Genomic DNA, 17226 nt, shown 5'->3' on the forward strand with positions numbered 1-17226 from the left:
GAAGAATTATAGCAACAGCTGCTTGAACAATTGAACTGAAAGCTGCACCAATAAGAATGTTGTTTCTATTTGCAAGAACTGTCATTGAACTAGATCTCTGCTGTTTTGCACACAGAATATGGAATGTGTTTTATGATTGTTCCAAATGGTTCAGGATTGTTAGCTGAGTTAGTCTGTAATACTTCCCCAAATATTCAAGATTGGGAAATAACAAAAAATCCATCTGAAAGAGAAAGACAGAGGCCAATATATTGTTTATGCTTTATTACATTACAGTTACATCTTCTTTTTAGATACATATGCCATTAATTGGTAATTATCACTTTTAATATGCCTACAAGACTGTAATGTGATCCTTCAAGCATATAAAAGGTTTCTGGTTATTCCGTTTAAAAGAATCATTCAGTCGTCCACATTCACACTAAAATAGCAAGCACGAAATCAACAAGTGCTCAAAAATATATGCCATAAAAGTATAAGAAGCAAGGAATAGTCATCTCATTAAATGTTCAGTCATGGGCAAAGATAGGTTTATTGCTTTGTAATATGTGAAAGGCCTTTGCACTCTAAGCTGTAACAGCAGTATTTTGTAGAGTTTTCTACTGTATCAATATCTTCTCTAAATAACCTTGACAAGATTTAGATGTGCTTTAAGCTTCAAAGCATTGCATTGGTAAGCACTCTTCCCTTCACGGGGTCATGTAATGGCACAGAGCACTTAGGAGTAAGTCACAAGGTAGGGGAAAATCTTTAAAAGCCTAGTAAGGAGCTTATAGAAGACAGGAAGCTCTTCAAAAACGACCACCACATTACAATCACTACCTAATGCGTTATAAGATAAAGGCTCTGGTCCAAATCTTGCTTCCTGGAATAAAAATTCCATTGAAATAAATAGAAATTGCTACCACATGAAGGAAAAGATTCCAAAGGCGAGTGATAACAAATGGTCAATGATGTTTTAGGAAAAAGGTGTTTCAGGGGTGTCTGCAGGGTATGGTCAAAAGAGTCTCCCTGCTTTTATGAGATTACCCTTAGTTTGAATGCAAACATTTAGTTCATACCATCAAGAGATGGATGCAATTTTTGGCTCAGAAATACCCGAAGAAATATGTTAGGCATTGCTATGCACAAAAAATGTCTTGTTAGGGAACATATTATATACATTGTGTGTGTGTGTGCACATGTGTGCATTTAAATAATGCAAGATAACTCAAAGCATTTAATAAGAATAAAAGAAGTTTGAAATAAGACAGGATACTTATACACAAGGAAAAAGTGTTTCTAATTTTCTACCTATATTTCAGAAGCCCACTCAATTTAAAATGTTTGTACTGCTTTAGTTGTAGTGAGTTCTTTGACTTCTGAACCAATTAAAGTTTGTTAAACTCACTGAGTTTAATCTGCTTGTTCAGACATTATCAGAATGAAACTGGATCTGGGGAATTCTGGGAGTTGAAGTCCATGCATCTTAAAGTTATTGAGATGGAGAAGCACTGCACTACAGAATATTTACAGTGATTAAGCCCAGGATCAAGATCCTTACAAATGGGTGCACCTTTTTCATAAAATTGTAGTAGTTAATAGGAGTGGTCACCTCATACAACCATGATATTGATGGGAACCATTGTATTATCTTCATAATCATTGTGGCCAGAACTAAACCTTAACTTGAAATATTATTCTGATTCTTTAAATTTTATTCTGTGAACTTCAGCACCTCTGCATGTGTCTCATTTTCCCTCTTTGCCATCCTTTAATTTAAACTGAAATATGCCATTATCCTTAGTCCACCTCATTATATTCTGAGCAATTACAGTCAATCTCTTTGACAAAATGTTGAGTAACTTTAATTTGAATCTAATGTCTTCTAAGATATTAAAAGAACCCATGAGTTCCAAAAGGATATAACTGGAGCCAAGAATGCTTCAGTTTTTTAATTTTGACTGAATAATTGAGAAAGAGCAATCTTGAGTTGATTAAGGAGTCGTAGTTAGCATGCAATGTGTGTATGTGTGAGAGAAAAAGAGGGAGGGTGGGATAGGGTTTCATAAGAACATAAGATGAACACAGAAGAATCAGATGAAAGGAACTTCTAGGTCAGCTTCCTCCTTTGCATCATGATCAAACAGATGCGTCCATATCAAGGGCAAAGAGCCCTGCTTTGCTTTTCATACACACAGTGGCAAAGAGCTTGGATGAAAAGATTGTAACAATTTATCATGCCTAATAACCGTAGCACCTAATTGCCAATACTTTTTATCCCTAATCTTTTCTTAAAGCTGTCTAAAATCAGTAGTGGTAACCACATGTGCTGATGATTTCCATAAATTAATTAGAGCACTTAATAAATTTTAGAATGATCAGAGGGGTGAAAACTGCTTCTCTAGCCTTAATTTAATCATCAAAAGGCCTGGATATGAAGAACATTTATAGGGGTAAGGAACTGTGGTCTGGTAGAAGTTATTGGTCTCCAGCCAAAATTACAAATGATCAGGGTTGATGGAACTTTGGGGGCAATATCCTCTTGGGATCATGCATTTGCATGGAAATGTTTAGGTATCCCTAGACAAATTGTATGTTTCAGCTTACTGAACAGAAGCTGACACAACCTCTACATGGTACAAAATTAGACACAACCCTTTTTTGTACATTTGAATGTATTTGTTGTTCAGTTGTTAAGTCGTGTCTGACTCTTCGTGACCCCATGAACCATATCGCGCCAGGCCTTCCCGTCCTTCACTGCCTCCCTGCGTTTGCTCAGCTTCATGCTCATTGCTTCTGTGATCCTATCTAACCATCTCATCCTCTGCCGTCCTCTTCTCCTTTTGCCTTCAATCTTTCCCAACATCAGGGTCTTTTCCAAAGAGTCCTCTCTTCGCGTTAGGTGACCAAGGTATCTGAGCTTGAGCTTCATTATCAATCCTTCCAATGAGCAATCAGGGTTGATTTCCTTTAAGATTGACTGGTTTGACCTCCTAGCAGTCCAGGGGACTCTCAAGAGTCTTCTCCAGCACCACAGTTCAAAGGCATCAATTCTTCGGTGCTCAGCCTTCTTTATGGTCCAGCTCTCACAGCCATACATTACTACTGGAAAAACCATAGCTTTGACTATGCGGATCTTTGTTGGCATGGTGACGTCTCTGCTTTTTAATATGCTATCTAGGCTTGCCATGGCTTTCCTCCCAAGGAGCAAGTGTCTTTTAATTTCATGGCTGCAGTCTCCATCTGTGGTGATCTTGGAGCCCAAATAAATGAAGTCTGTTACTGCTTCCATTTCTACCCCTTCTATTTTCCAGGAATTGATGGGTCCAGATGCCATGATCTTAGTTTTTTTAATGTTGAGTTTCAAGACAGCTTTCGCACTCTCCTCTTTCACCCTCATCAAGAGGCTCTTTAGTTCTTCTTCACTTTCTGCCATTAGGGTGGTATCATCTGCATATCTGTGGTTGTTAATGATTCTCCCTGCAATCTTAATTCCGGCTTGTGAGTCTTCCAGCCTGGCATTTCTCATGATGTACTCTGCATATAGGTTAAATAAGCAGGGTGACAGTATACAGCCTTGTCATACTCCTTTCCCTATTTTGAACCAATCAGTTGTTCCATGACTGGTTCTAACTGTTGCTTCTTGGCCCGCATACAGATTTCTCAGGTGACAAGTAAGATGGTCTGGTACCCCCATCTCTTTAAGAATTTGCCACAGTTTGTTGTGATCCACACAATCAAAGGCTTTTGCATAGCCAATGAAGCAGAAGTAGATGTTTTTCTGGAACTCTCGTGCTTTCTCCATGATCCAGCGAATGCTGGCAATTTGATCTCTAGTTCCTCTGCCTCTTCGAAACCCAGCTTGTACATCCGGTAGTTCTCGGTTCACATACTGCTGAAGCGTAGCTTGTAGGATTTTGAGCATAACCTTGCTAGCATGTGAAATGAGTGCAATTGTGCGATAGTTTGAGCATTCTTTGGCATTGCCCTTCTTTGGAATTGGAACATAAACTGACCTTTTCCAATCCCGTGGCCACTGTTGCGTTTTCCAAACTTGCTGGCCTATTGAGTGCAGCACTTTAACAGCATCGTCTTTTAGTATTTTAAATAACTCAGCTGGAATACTGTCATCTCCACTAGCTTTGTTGTTAGTAATGCTTCCTAAGGCCCACTTGACTTCACTCTATAGGATGTCTGGCTCAAGGTCAGTGACCACACCAACATGGACATCAGGGACATTAAGATCTTTCTTAAGATCTTATACTTTCTTTGAATGTATACTTACTATTTATGTGCAGTTCTGTGCTTGCCAGGCATAAAGGCTGCTGTGAAGAAAGGGCAGGAATGAAAGGGTTGGAGAAGAAGGTTGAGGGAGATGCCAGACAACAACAAAGAGAAGCCTATAGAGAAAGCACCTGATTGATTACCCTTATCAGCCTATGTAAATGAACTGCTCCACCCTTCTATTCTGCCTGGCTGGGACTCAGCTCATTGCTCGGGCAGAGAAGAGATGGTTCCTCACATCAGAAAGCCTTATACTCAGAGAGAGAGAAGGGGCCAAAGACTACTCAGGTAAGGAGCTGCTTATACAGGTACTCCTTGGTTGTGACGGCAATTGGGACCGGAATTTCTATCGCTAAGCAATGTGGTCATAAAGTGCAATGTCACATGACTGCACTGCTTAGTGATGGCAATTGTCACAGTCCCCATTGCTGTCATTAAGCGAGGCCATGGATTGTTAAGTGAGGACCTCAAATCAATCCCTAAAATAAATCCAAAATCTGTATCTGCATCTCTATCTAGCTCCACTGTTTCCTAGACTGCTATTTCTCCTGATTCTCCAACTCCGCCAGGTGTTTTTCTTATCTGCTTGAGCCAATCTGGATTCTTTTGTCTTCCTAAAGGATGACAAAAGAAAAAAGGCCATATGAAGTTTCCCAATCTTACACTGTGTAAGGCTTACACAGAGGGTAAAATTGTCCTGCTCCTGATTGATTCTTACACTTGAGTTTGTAGACTGATAGAACCAGACTGACAGATCAGATTTAAGTTTTCCTTAAACTTTTATGTCTGAACCTCTTGGAATTGGATTTTTTTTTCCTCATCCACAGCTAGATCTCACTTCAGAAGTAGGTAATTTAACCCAAATATAAATATAATTACAATTGACAAATGGAATTAATAAGATTGGTTACCATGTGTTTAATACATTTCTGTTTCTGCCACCTGAAAACTTGCAAGTTGGTGACATCACTTGGAGGGGCTTCGGGGGACATAGCTAGTAGTTGATGAGGTACATATCATCCTGGGGCTATAGGTTAAACACTTCTGATCTAGATCTTTCTGAGGTTTCATGAGCCATTTTGTTCTTGAGAGGACCCTAAAAAGACAAGGAGTTAGTCTCCAAAAAGCAAATTACCACTAGGTTTTCATTTTTCTGTTCATGGCAAAGAGAGGGGAAGTCGAATAATTGACAAGTCTGTGATCTAATCACAGAGAAAGGCTTAATTAGGTATTATTCCCTCATAGTGTTTTAAGGGAACGCTAGAGCATCTTTGCTTCATTTATTTGGAAAAAACATATCCTGCCTACTCCCCATTTTGTATATCCTCCCCATTTTGTGGCTCTGTGCAGCACATGAATATTTGTATAAAATAAAAACCATTAAAACCAAGCTAAAAACTCTTTAAAAACTAAAAGATCTCCTGGGTGAAAATAAGCTATAACAAAGAAAAGACTAACCTCAGCTCCAGTAAGAAACTATTCCATAATTCTTCGTTCTAGTGAAAGCACAGAAGATCACTGTTCTATGTTGGAAAGATAGAGCTATCTCAGATTTATAGTCTTGGATTACAGATATGTGTACACTTTCTGTTATGTGCTGGGTCTTTACCATTACATTGGAAAGAATGATGGATATGATTTAATGTTGCTAGGTTTAATTATATACTTAAAAATCAAGGTAAATGATTTCTTGTTTGCAACATAGTATGTCTTGTTTCTTTTGCATGTTTTCCTGGTTTTTTTCTTTTGTAAATTATATTAACAAAAATAAAAAATAAAAGTGTACTGTTTCATAGTCAAGACCCCATGATGGAAATAGCAAAATTAGTTAAGCATATCCATTGTGAGGCCTGCAAAGATAAAACTAAACATGCTCTAAACATGCAGAATGGACTATATGAAGCAGTGGGTTCTGTAATGTTATCTGGTCCCGAGAGATAGAAAACTTTATGCCCCCAAGTGAGCAGCTTGAATTGGACCCAGAAACCAGCTGGTAATTAGGGAAGCTGTTTCCAAACAGAGATGACAAGGCATTTACTGGAAGTACCATTCATCACCTATGGTCCTTAATTCTGGACTAGTTGCAGTTTCCAGAGTTTCTTCAAGAGATGACCTAAGAAAAACAGATTATTGTAATCCAATTTTGAGATTACTAGCACATTCATCACTGGCTCCGCATTTCTGTCCTTCTGAAATGGAAACTACTAATTTAGCAAAGCTAGAAGAGCCCTTCTTACCACTAATGCAGTACTGTTATCAATCATCAATGATGGATCCAGGAGGACTCCCAAGCTGTAAACCAAAGGGAAGTGTGACCTTCTTCAGACCAAGTATGTCTTCCAAACTCTGAAGCCCGTCTCCTGGCATCAACCATAACTATGACATTTTGTCCAGATTCAGATTCTGTGTCTTTTCTCACATACTGTTCTTTACAATCTTTTACAGGAAAAAGGGATAGAACTCCTGAAAAAAAGAAGTGAACAAAGACAGATCAAACTGATCTTACTGGAGGCTAAGATACAAATGTGAATAAGTGCCGGAGATCCCATAAAACACCAACACTATTTTTCTTGTTTCAAGAAGTTAGGTTGTTTTTTTTTTTTAATTTCCCTATTTGCTTATTCTGTGTTTCAGAGACACTTATTCATATATTTATATGTATCTGAAACGTTCATCGTTCATTTTTGCCTTTTCTTCATGATGTGGATGGACAACGTTCTCTGCTTGGGGGACAGAGGAATGAGTTAAGATGGGAAAAGCCTATCCTATTCCCTCTGTTCTGCCTAGTATTTCTCAACTTCTCAGGACACCAAAAGCGGAGACTTGCCCATTTGGTAACAAAAGACTACAAACCGAATAAAATATAGGCTTGCCCTCTGAAACACAGAGCAGCCTATTCAACCTATTGAATGTTTCCCACTATTTCTTTTAGATATTAAGAATAACATATATCTCAAAACAGAAATGGTAGAACAATAATCCAAGCTAATGGCATTCCATGATTCATCAAATGCCTTCTTCAGTAAATCTTAATTAGAGAGATGCATTTTTTACCGCCAGGATGTCATTTCAGATTTGGTTCTGTATTATATATTCAGAGAATAGTAATATCAAAATTAACAAGTTGAAGTTCAGTATTGTTACATGAAACAAATATTGACATTGTGGTTATATCGCGCCTGAAAAGGGCTTCATATAAAGCTAAGTCAATATTTATGTAATTAGGTCAAGACATATGCGATTCAAAAGGTAAACTTTAATATACTGCAACAGACACATTAAAGGAAAGCAGAGCTCTAAGCTGACATATTGATTTTAGAGCCTGTATCTTTGCATTCTTCTCCTTTTCCTTTCTTTGGATGTTTAAATTACCCTTCAAAGATGAATAAGTTTGAGCGTATGTGCATGCACACATATGAATATAATAAAAATCTAGTGAGTTACTCTGAGATATTGCTTGAGCTATTAGACCTCTTTTTACACTTTAAAAAGTCTGGTACAATTTCTGACTACTTTTCCATTTTAAAAAATAAACTATCCCAGTCCTTCATAGATAGTTCCAAAATTCTTGAGAACAGTAGCACCTCTTTCCAGCCTCAAATTCTTGCAATTTGCTTCATTAAAAGCACAGGAGCTTTTCTAAGGAAATAAAAGAACAATTTAGAAATAATGTTCTAAATAAATAAATAAATAAATAAACTCTTATTTTCAACTTTTCTTCAAATGACCTTTGGTACAGGGCCACCAACATTGCCCCTCCCCCTGAAGTTGAGTGCAAAGTATCTTTTGCTCATTCCTTTCTAATCTGAACATCAGTGAAAGCTTTCCCAGAACCTTCTCTTCCTTCACATGGCCTGCATTCTACAGTAAGCTAAGTGCCTTTCAAGTGAGAAGGCTAAGTGTATATCAAGAGGTAGAGCCCTGCCAGGGCCTCTCAGTGCAGAAAAAGAGATTAAAGAGTCCTTGGCCTATGTCTTTCCTTGGAGAAATGGGCCCAAGGTACAGTATATGAGAGATACATAGAGCATCTTTGGAATTAGAAGTTTTACAGCAATATCCTTCCAACACTCTATCACTGTGAAAAATTTAGGTAATTGAATCAGATTGAGGCTTATGTGTACTGAATGGTGAACTGGACAGAGCATCAGAGCTTCACCTGAAGAGATGAAAGATGTACACAGTGATAGATTAAAATAGAATTTTGTATATTGCTGAATCTCCAGAATAGGTTTGGGTCACACTTAGAGTACATCCATTAAAATCAGTCAGTCTAAAAGAGTCATGCTGTCTTAAGTTGTAGTGATATTTAAAGCTGTATTCCAAGTATAACTAAGTCTGGATTCAAACCATAATCTCCAGATCATGTCAAAGAATATATATTCATTCAAGACGTATTATACATTTTCCAGGTGGATTAGAATTGTGTCTCAGCAATTTCCAAGGTGCAAAATCACAGTAAGCTTTGTACTTCCTATAGTTCTTAAAAACTGTACACACGGACTGGGCAATGTAGGAAATAACATTCACACATTCTGGTTTATGCCTCTGCTCACAATATGGCTCACAAAGATGAATACAGCTACAACATTTTCACAAAACGTATCTGGAAACAGCAGGTTGAAGGAAGCTGTTTCAGAAATGGGCTGCCCTTTCTTTCCCAGGCAACAGGTGATGGAATAACTGGAAAAACTCTCCCTTGATGTTTAATCATCATCTGTTCCAGCAGCCACTTTTTGGTCTGCCCAGCACTTCACCTTTATTGAGGCGTAATTGGCCCAAAGAAAGAGACCTGGGAGAAATAGTATGGAGGAAGCGTAACCATTATTGCAACGGTTTGCTTACTGAAACAAAAGCAGCATAGCTTCTTTTTCATGAGGTGCTTCTGGAAAAGAGTGCTCTTTTATCGAGTGGCTCCTCAGCCATATTTATTTCAAGGACTTTTTTTGCCATAATGAACAAACAAAGCATAAGATCTCAGCAGAATAATCTAACAGCATTAGGAATTTGGCAGGAGAGAGACATGCATGCGTCAGTGAGTTAATGACAGGCAGTGTTTAATATGCCACCACTTAATACTCATTTCTGAGAGCTGTTCCCATATATGGAAAACTGATGGATATATTTGGCACACATGAGGAGAACACTGGCTGACTGTCAGTGGATATTTTTGCCTAGTCCTGTATTTGATTTATTTCTGTGGGGGCAACTGAGGACACAACAGGATGTAGAGAATTAATCTGAAATGGCTTAATGGAGAGGTGGCAACCCTGTACGGTCTTGTTCCCTCCTGAAAATGTAAAAAATCTGCAGTGACACAACTGGGCTTGGCTTTGCTTTAGACAGACTCAAGGGGGATTTACCTACCACCATCTTTTTCTGCTCTTTTCATACTTTCTCTGAGGTGTCTATAGGGGCAAATGTAGGAACTAGGGATGTCCAATATATTCTGTGGATGAACTTGTGCATGTGTGCATGGAACAGATCCCTGAACCTAAACTTGGCATGAAACAGGAAGTGGTTCAGGGAGCAGAGAAAAAGCCAAGAATGTCAGCAGATGAGGGAGGGCAAGGTGCTGGGAAGATACAGATGGATAGGCTGGTATACACTGTGCTGGCAGCTGTAAAGGGGAGAGACAACTCGAGGCATACCAGCCTTGATACAGATTTTGTTTTGCCAAAAGCCAGAATAACCCAAACAACCAAACATTCTGGGTTTTGTTTCTGCCAAACCATGACTGGCACACTAACCTCTGGGACATGATGGATTGACTGAGAACAAAACATTTTCCCCATTACATACAGTACATGACATGTGAAAACTAAAAAGTCTGTGGTGATGAAGTGCTTAGGCCAGCCCTGTTTTAGAAGGCCATTCTAGGACATTTTCTTGATGATGAATCATGGAAGAGGCAGTTACCCCTCTAATAAGAAGATTATATAATCCAGAAGAAGCTAGTCGATTGGCTGAAGTAATTTTAAGCCTTGAACTAAATGTAAACGCCTTGGGGTTAGTTAACTGAATCAACAGATTACTTTTCAATGTTCTCACAACTCCAAATTACCTAGTTTACTACATCAGGACCTATGGGGATGATCGGACTTATCAATACTTCTTTTACTTGCTCACTGCAAAGGTTCTAGGATTTAATCCTCTTACTTCAAATGTTATCTTCCACACATCTTGAAACATAACAGTGGTAGAGTTGATGGTATGGAAGAAAGCTAGTAAGCTACGATTAGGCCAGAATATTTAAAAGGCCAGGTGAACTCACATCAAGCACTAGAATAGCCTACCTCTTGTTGTGCTAATACACTTTGTTTTACCCAGAAAAGTGGAAGGAAGCAAGACTCCTCTACTGGCAAACTACCATGGGAACTTTATATATTAGAAGTTAATGCTGGATCATTTTTAAATATGTCAACAATGTTGGGGTGGTGGTTTTTATATATAGTATTTGTCTCATTTTAATTATTGTCACAATAACTTTGTTATTAGGTAACTGAATCTACAATATATAAATGGTGGCACCACATAATGATTGGTTTAAGGGGCCAATGGCAGCACTGTTTATTACCTTGTATCTTATGAGGATTGTTTTCTCCATAAGTCATGTTTGCACTTGGAAGCCATATCACAACTTTATAACCCAGTTTTTCTGAATCTCCTTGTTGTTGTTACTTACTATATACTGAAACTACAATATAAATTCATTGCCCCCAGTGGGAGAAGATCTTGAAAATAGATATATTTAACTATTTTTAAGAGTGTACATTTAAAGAGGCTTGTTAAAAGTTGTAAAGATAACACTGAAGTATCAAACCCCCCAACTTGATATTTTCATGATCTGTTAAGGAACAAATCTGTCAGGATTTTCAAACTTCTGGAGTCAATCAGTCGTGAAAGTACTGGAAAAACAAGTGAAAAGAAATTCCTCTAACTCATTTCAGCAATAATTTACACATCACAGTTTTCTACCTTTCAAACTCTGTGTACAGTGTCATAAAAACCAAGCATGCAAGTCCACCGAAGAACAGTTCTTAAATCTTTCTGACTATTTGCAATAATTCCAAAAGTTATTGATTTTTTTTAAAGTATAGATTTAAACAATCTGATTTTCATTAATCTGAAGTGATACTGGAAGAACCAAGTTCATGTCTGCAATTGCAGGGGTGGTAATGCATGATTCTCCAACATTTCCTGGAATTCCATTCTAGAAGCTTTGGGTACCGCATCAAATGGGCAGAGATAATGAGAATCATATTCCCAGGGGACATCTGGATAGCTCTCATTCTGAGTGCTTTTCAGATACTGCTCAAAACAGAGCTTGTCCAGTGGGCGTTTAGGCTTTGACCCTCTCTTGGTTTGGTTATAGTTTGAATTGGTTAATTCAAGTTTTTTTTATCAATTTGTGGACCTTTTATTTCTATACTGTTTATTTTTTATATTTTTTATTATTTATGTTATATGTACATTCTGCCAAGGTCCTTAAGAATACAGGAGTCTATTGGTGCAACTAATAATAACAGATCAGGAATAGCTGTTTCTCACTCTGCAATAGGGCTATGATGGTCTATCACATGCCTAGAAAAACAGGTAGCATCCAACAAGATGTCCGAGAAAAAAGAATACTTACTGAGAGTTATACATTGACTTATAGGTACAGTAGCTCTTTGTAGATACAGTGGACAAGATAATTTCTGAAAACAAAACCTTATAATATAAAGAACTCTGAACTATTAATTCCCATTCCATTTTTAGGAATGAAAACGAGGAACATTTCAACTGTCCTTAATATTATACCCTGGAAACATTATGTGTTGCTCAAACTTCTAGATGGTTTGGGTTCTTTGCATTCTCTCAGCTTCATTATTTTCTGAAGACATTTCAGTACCAGGCTAGGTAACCTTATCAATGCATATTAGCATCTAGATGGGATTTCTCGGGAGCTGAACCCTTTGGAGATGGGCCTCTGGATGTGGCTACCAGTATGTGACTGACAGGAACAACCAACCACTAGATGGTAGCAAAGAGAATGGCCTTTGCCACCACCTAGTGTCATCCAGATTCTTGCAACCCAGCTCTTGTCCTACTTCTTGCATCCCTGAAAGACTGTTGTTGGTGAAATTTCTTGGAGCTGATGCAGCATTTTGTACTCGCTTTTCTTTGCCTCATGAATAATTTCTGACAAGAGAGGTGTAAAAAATAAATGTTTTAAAGTGCTGTGCACACTTTGAGGATAGCTACTGTTAAAGTAGCTAACCTTTTTCAGACTTTTATGTGAGTGTGAAAAAAAAGGTGTTCTGCTTAAAAAGTTGCCTTAATTTTAATGAGTGGATTCCTTAAAGCAGTTGTGTCATTGTTCTCTGTCTCCTGGAAGCAGAGAGATATTGCTTTTTCTGAGATCCACAGTATTTATTCCAAACCATTTTGAAAGTGTCCTTAGCCCTAATATTTGAATTAGCACTGGAAAGGCAGCTTAACTTGCTTTCTCATCTCAGCAGCTCCAGTATCTGGGGTTGGGTCCATGTTTTGCCATTGCTTCATTCATTTCCAGCCTGTGTCCCACCTTCTCTATTCTCAAAGAAATCACTGGGAGTTTCTGAGTAGCAGAATCATCACTATCTGCAGCGTGCCTTGACTTGCATCTGATTACCTTGCCTAAGTTAGTCCTATGAATTCTGGGATGGATGGATAGATAGGCAGGTCCAAAACCAGGATGTGGCCAAAAAAGATCAAGATGTCAGCCACAACAGTGCAATCCATGCTTTGTCTGCTTTTTATGTTTGTTGGCATATGCAAAAAAACAGATGGAGCTTCAATTGTACCATCGTGGCTGCCATCTTGACTTTAATTACCATAGTGCCTACCCAAAACATTTTGCTACTTGAGACAAAGATATATTTATTTCTAATCTGTGTTGGTTGCCTTGGAGCAATAGGTGTCAGAACAGTGGGCAATAAAGCATTGCTAACATCAAAACTTAATGAAACAACAATCTACAAATGATCACTAAAAGTAGCAGAAATGTTCTGTTCTGCACAAAGGTAAAACTATTGCAAAGTGCAGAACAGAACATTAAAATTAAAATTAAAGAAAATTTTTTTGGAAGAATAAAGAGAGTTTTGCCTGGCAATAATTAAAAACAAAAACAGATTAGGTGCCATGTAGGCCTTTCCAAGACAAGGAGCCCAGAGATGGGATGGGTAGATATCATCTAGAGGCCTAGACTCCCATCACACCTCCGAATATAAAGGTGTTTCCAGCAGGACTCCCTCGGATGATTCCATGACTCTGATATACTGTAAGTATACATTTGAAGTCATCCCTTCAGATATTATGGTTCCTAGCATGAAGACTTCCTTCCGCCACTCCACATATTCACTGAACAAGTAGTTGTATCTTCTTTTATCTAGCAACAGAATAGCTTATTCTCAGTGCCTGGGGGCAGTCAGCTAATGGGGTGCAGGCACGACTCTTTTAATCAAAAGCTTAATTTTAATGAATTCCCTGCTTCCCAGCATCTCACTTAGCTCAATGGTAGGTGAAGCCCTGCCAAACAGACAAAACTGTAACTATGGCAAGCCTTTCCCTCATCTGAAAATCTGATGTTTAAAAAGAAACACCCAAGAGGACTTCATTTTACAACATGATGTACCATCCCTGTGCTCAGAAAAAAATGAAGAAATTGAACTATTGTTAAATGGAACTGGAACTTCCTTTATTAATGAAGAGCAAATTAAGTAGCTAATCCTCAGAGTCCTGAGAATTCTAAAAAATTCAAGATCTGCTCCAAAGAGGCTTTGGGAATTTGTGCAGAGAAGTGCCTTTCCTATTTAAGAAAAATCAATTACTTTGTGGAACACATGGCTTTCATCATCTAAATTAAATATATTTTTTAAAGCTTTGCATTCATTCGTCATTCATTGGAGCTACTTAGGGTGGAAAAGACAGATGGAAAATAAAAAATGGATCTAAAGGCAATTGTAACTGATTTGGAGCACACAATGTCAATGGCTGCTTATATGATTTCCTGGCCTGTTAACACATATAAGTACTTTACAGATTATAGGAGTGCCTCTGAAGAAAGCCATGTACTATTTTATTTTATTATTTTATTTTTATGGCATAAGATTTGATACCCCAGAAAACAATATGCTGGTTCAGGAATGTACTATCTGTACTAGCGCTCCAGCCTGTAAATAGAGATTCACCTTTTTTCATTAAGATGCATAGTTTGCTTCCAGGAGAACGGTTATGCATTTTCAGGTGCGTGGGGGACTTCGAAACAGATTGTTAGAATGCAAATTTCTAGCCTTCATGGTTATATAGACATGGTCAAACAAAATAGTGATATTTTCTAAAATCTCAACAGTCAAGGATGGATGATCAATGATTCTTTGAAGCCATGCTCCAGCGCAGAACGAAGGATTCAAAGAAATATAATACTAGGTTATTTTCCTATATGTCTTTCCTGATACTTCTGTATCCCATGCATCAAACCTGCAGTTTATAGAATGATTGCGGGCCCTATAACAGAAGAGGAAATTACTAGATCCTAGGGCTGTGCACCATTTACGCTTCAGTCCCCAAAAGTGCTTCAGAGTATGTGGGAACTTGAATCCATCCACAATTTTCGAAGAAGCCCCTTGGGCTCACTGTAATATTTATATAGCTTAATGGCAGTACAATTTTAAATGTGTGTATCTATGACCTAGGTTGTGGCAACCTTCTCTGGATATAAACAGTGTTATGTCACAGCAGGTTGCACCACCTAACTAACATTAACTGATCTCAGAAAAAGCTAAGAAGGGTTAGTAATTGGATAGGAGTCCACCAAGAAATCCTGCATTCCTAGGAAATTGATCAAGTACCCCAGAAGAAGGTAGTAACAGACCACCATTTATACCAAGAAAACAATATCTATGTGCCCACCTAATCACCATGATGAAGCTTGACTTGAGGGACACATTATTTTTAATTTTGAGTCAGGATGGCAATACTGAAAGATTGTACCAGAACTGTTCAGGATGATACATTTTTTTAAATGTAGCATAATATTGAAAACTCTAATTATAATCAGTGATTATTTAATAGGATATTCTTGCTGTGATAGCAATTAGGATTTAGCTAGTGCCTTCTTTTGATACCTCTTTTTAGAAAGGACTCCTGCTGGTCTGATAAGTAATAAAATATGTAGGGCATTAAAAAAAACACCCAAGTATGGTATTTACATTTTAAAGACAGCATTTGAATCAAAGAATGTTGATTGTAAAGAAATAATGCAAACTTTCCAGTTGAGGGGACTATGCAAAGAGGATTTCAATTGAGTGAAAATCCTTAATTTGAATAGGATGGATTAAAATACACAAAAAATTATTTTGAATGGCTGCAATCCTATTCACAGCTTACCTAAATTATATGGCTGGCACAGAACTGAATGATGTTTTAACCTAACATAGTTGTAGCCTGCATGGAATTACACATTCACAGGTATAAAATATGACCTTGGGTGCAAAGTCTCTATACATACCCCCTTTTGTAGAGAGCAGTGTATTCTTTAGGTGTTTTTAGCCTTGCCTTCTACTTCATCAGATTCCCTCCAGACGAAGCTTAGTTTGAATCTGTCCATGTGCACAGTCTCCTTTTTATTCTGGTCCTCCATCATCTTTTTAGACTCTGTTGTTTTGTGTTTTTAAAAATATGTCTTTTGTACATTTCCTTGAATGTAACCTTTGGAAAAGGAATTCCAAAAATTTGTGAGTCAGAGAAACAATGCCTTGTGAGACAAAGAGTGGATTTATACATATAGTTTATTCAACACACAGTATCTGCAATCAAAACCTCAAATTCTCCCCTGACTAGTTTGCAATATATGGAATGGAATGCTCCCAGAATCATAAAGTTGGAAGAAATCTTACAACAATCTGATCCATCTTCTGTTTAACAGAGGAATGCATTCTCAGGAGATTTTGCCCATCCTCTGCTTGAAGACTTCCAATGAGGAAAAATTCTTCCTTATGGCTGATCAGGTGAAAGAATTCTGCATTCTCATTCTTTTGCATACCTTTGCTATCAGCTTGGCCTTCCCTGACAAAAGGATTGTAAAATGAAGAGAACCATCTTCTACGGGACCCTTTCTAGATCTTCATTCCTTCTCACCTTAGAATGGGCAAAAGCAGAATGGGACAAAGAAATAAAACAGGGGCCTTCTGGACTTGTTGAACTTCAGCTCCCATCAGTTACAACCAGCAAGGGTGCTTAGAAGGGATTGTGGGAGTTGTAGGCCAGCAATCTGAAGGAAATAGGAGGCATACTTGGGCTGAAAAAAGAATATTTTGACTTACTGCTTTCTCCTACAATTTATCCCCAGTTATTCACAGAATTCTCCTAGTTGTTCATTAATCTAAAAGACTATGAACACTGCTGAGGACCCAGATTTAATAAAACCTGCAGATTCACTCAACATCAGAGATAAGGATTACCCTTTTTTACAGCTATGGGCCATAGCAATAAGGAAAAAATGCATTTGTTGTATTTACATAGGAGCAATACATCACTACAAAGTAATAAAGGCAATCAGTGAAGCTATATTTATCTATGTAAGTCATTCAATCACTTTTCTATGTAAGTTGTTCAATCATGTTTTTTTGGTATGAATCAATGCACGATCTACAAATCTGATATCAGCAATACCAGAAGCTAGCAATATTTGACATTCTTTGCAGGAAAATAATAATAGCAATACTACCATTAATACTGATAGGCCTCAATATAACATCACCTTCCGAATTGCTTTCTTTTGTGAACGATAGCGGCAGAATAAAGCAAAAAGGTTTGAAAATGACAAAAATTTAATCCCAGAGCCAAAATCCTGCCAGTCATCTTACCAGTTTTTCCAAGAGAGAAAACATTCCTATTCAAACAGGATTTAGAACTAATGTAGTTCAGCCAAATATCTGA

Source organism: Python bivittatus, unplaced genomic scaffold, assembly GCF_059951505.1.
Source record: "Python bivittatus isolate LINGU-HERP-01145 unplaced genomic scaffold, Pbiv_v1 ctg000060_np1212, whole genome shotgun sequence".
Lineage (NCBI taxonomy): Eukaryota > Metazoa > Chordata > Lepidosauria > Squamata > Pythonidae > Python > Python bivittatus.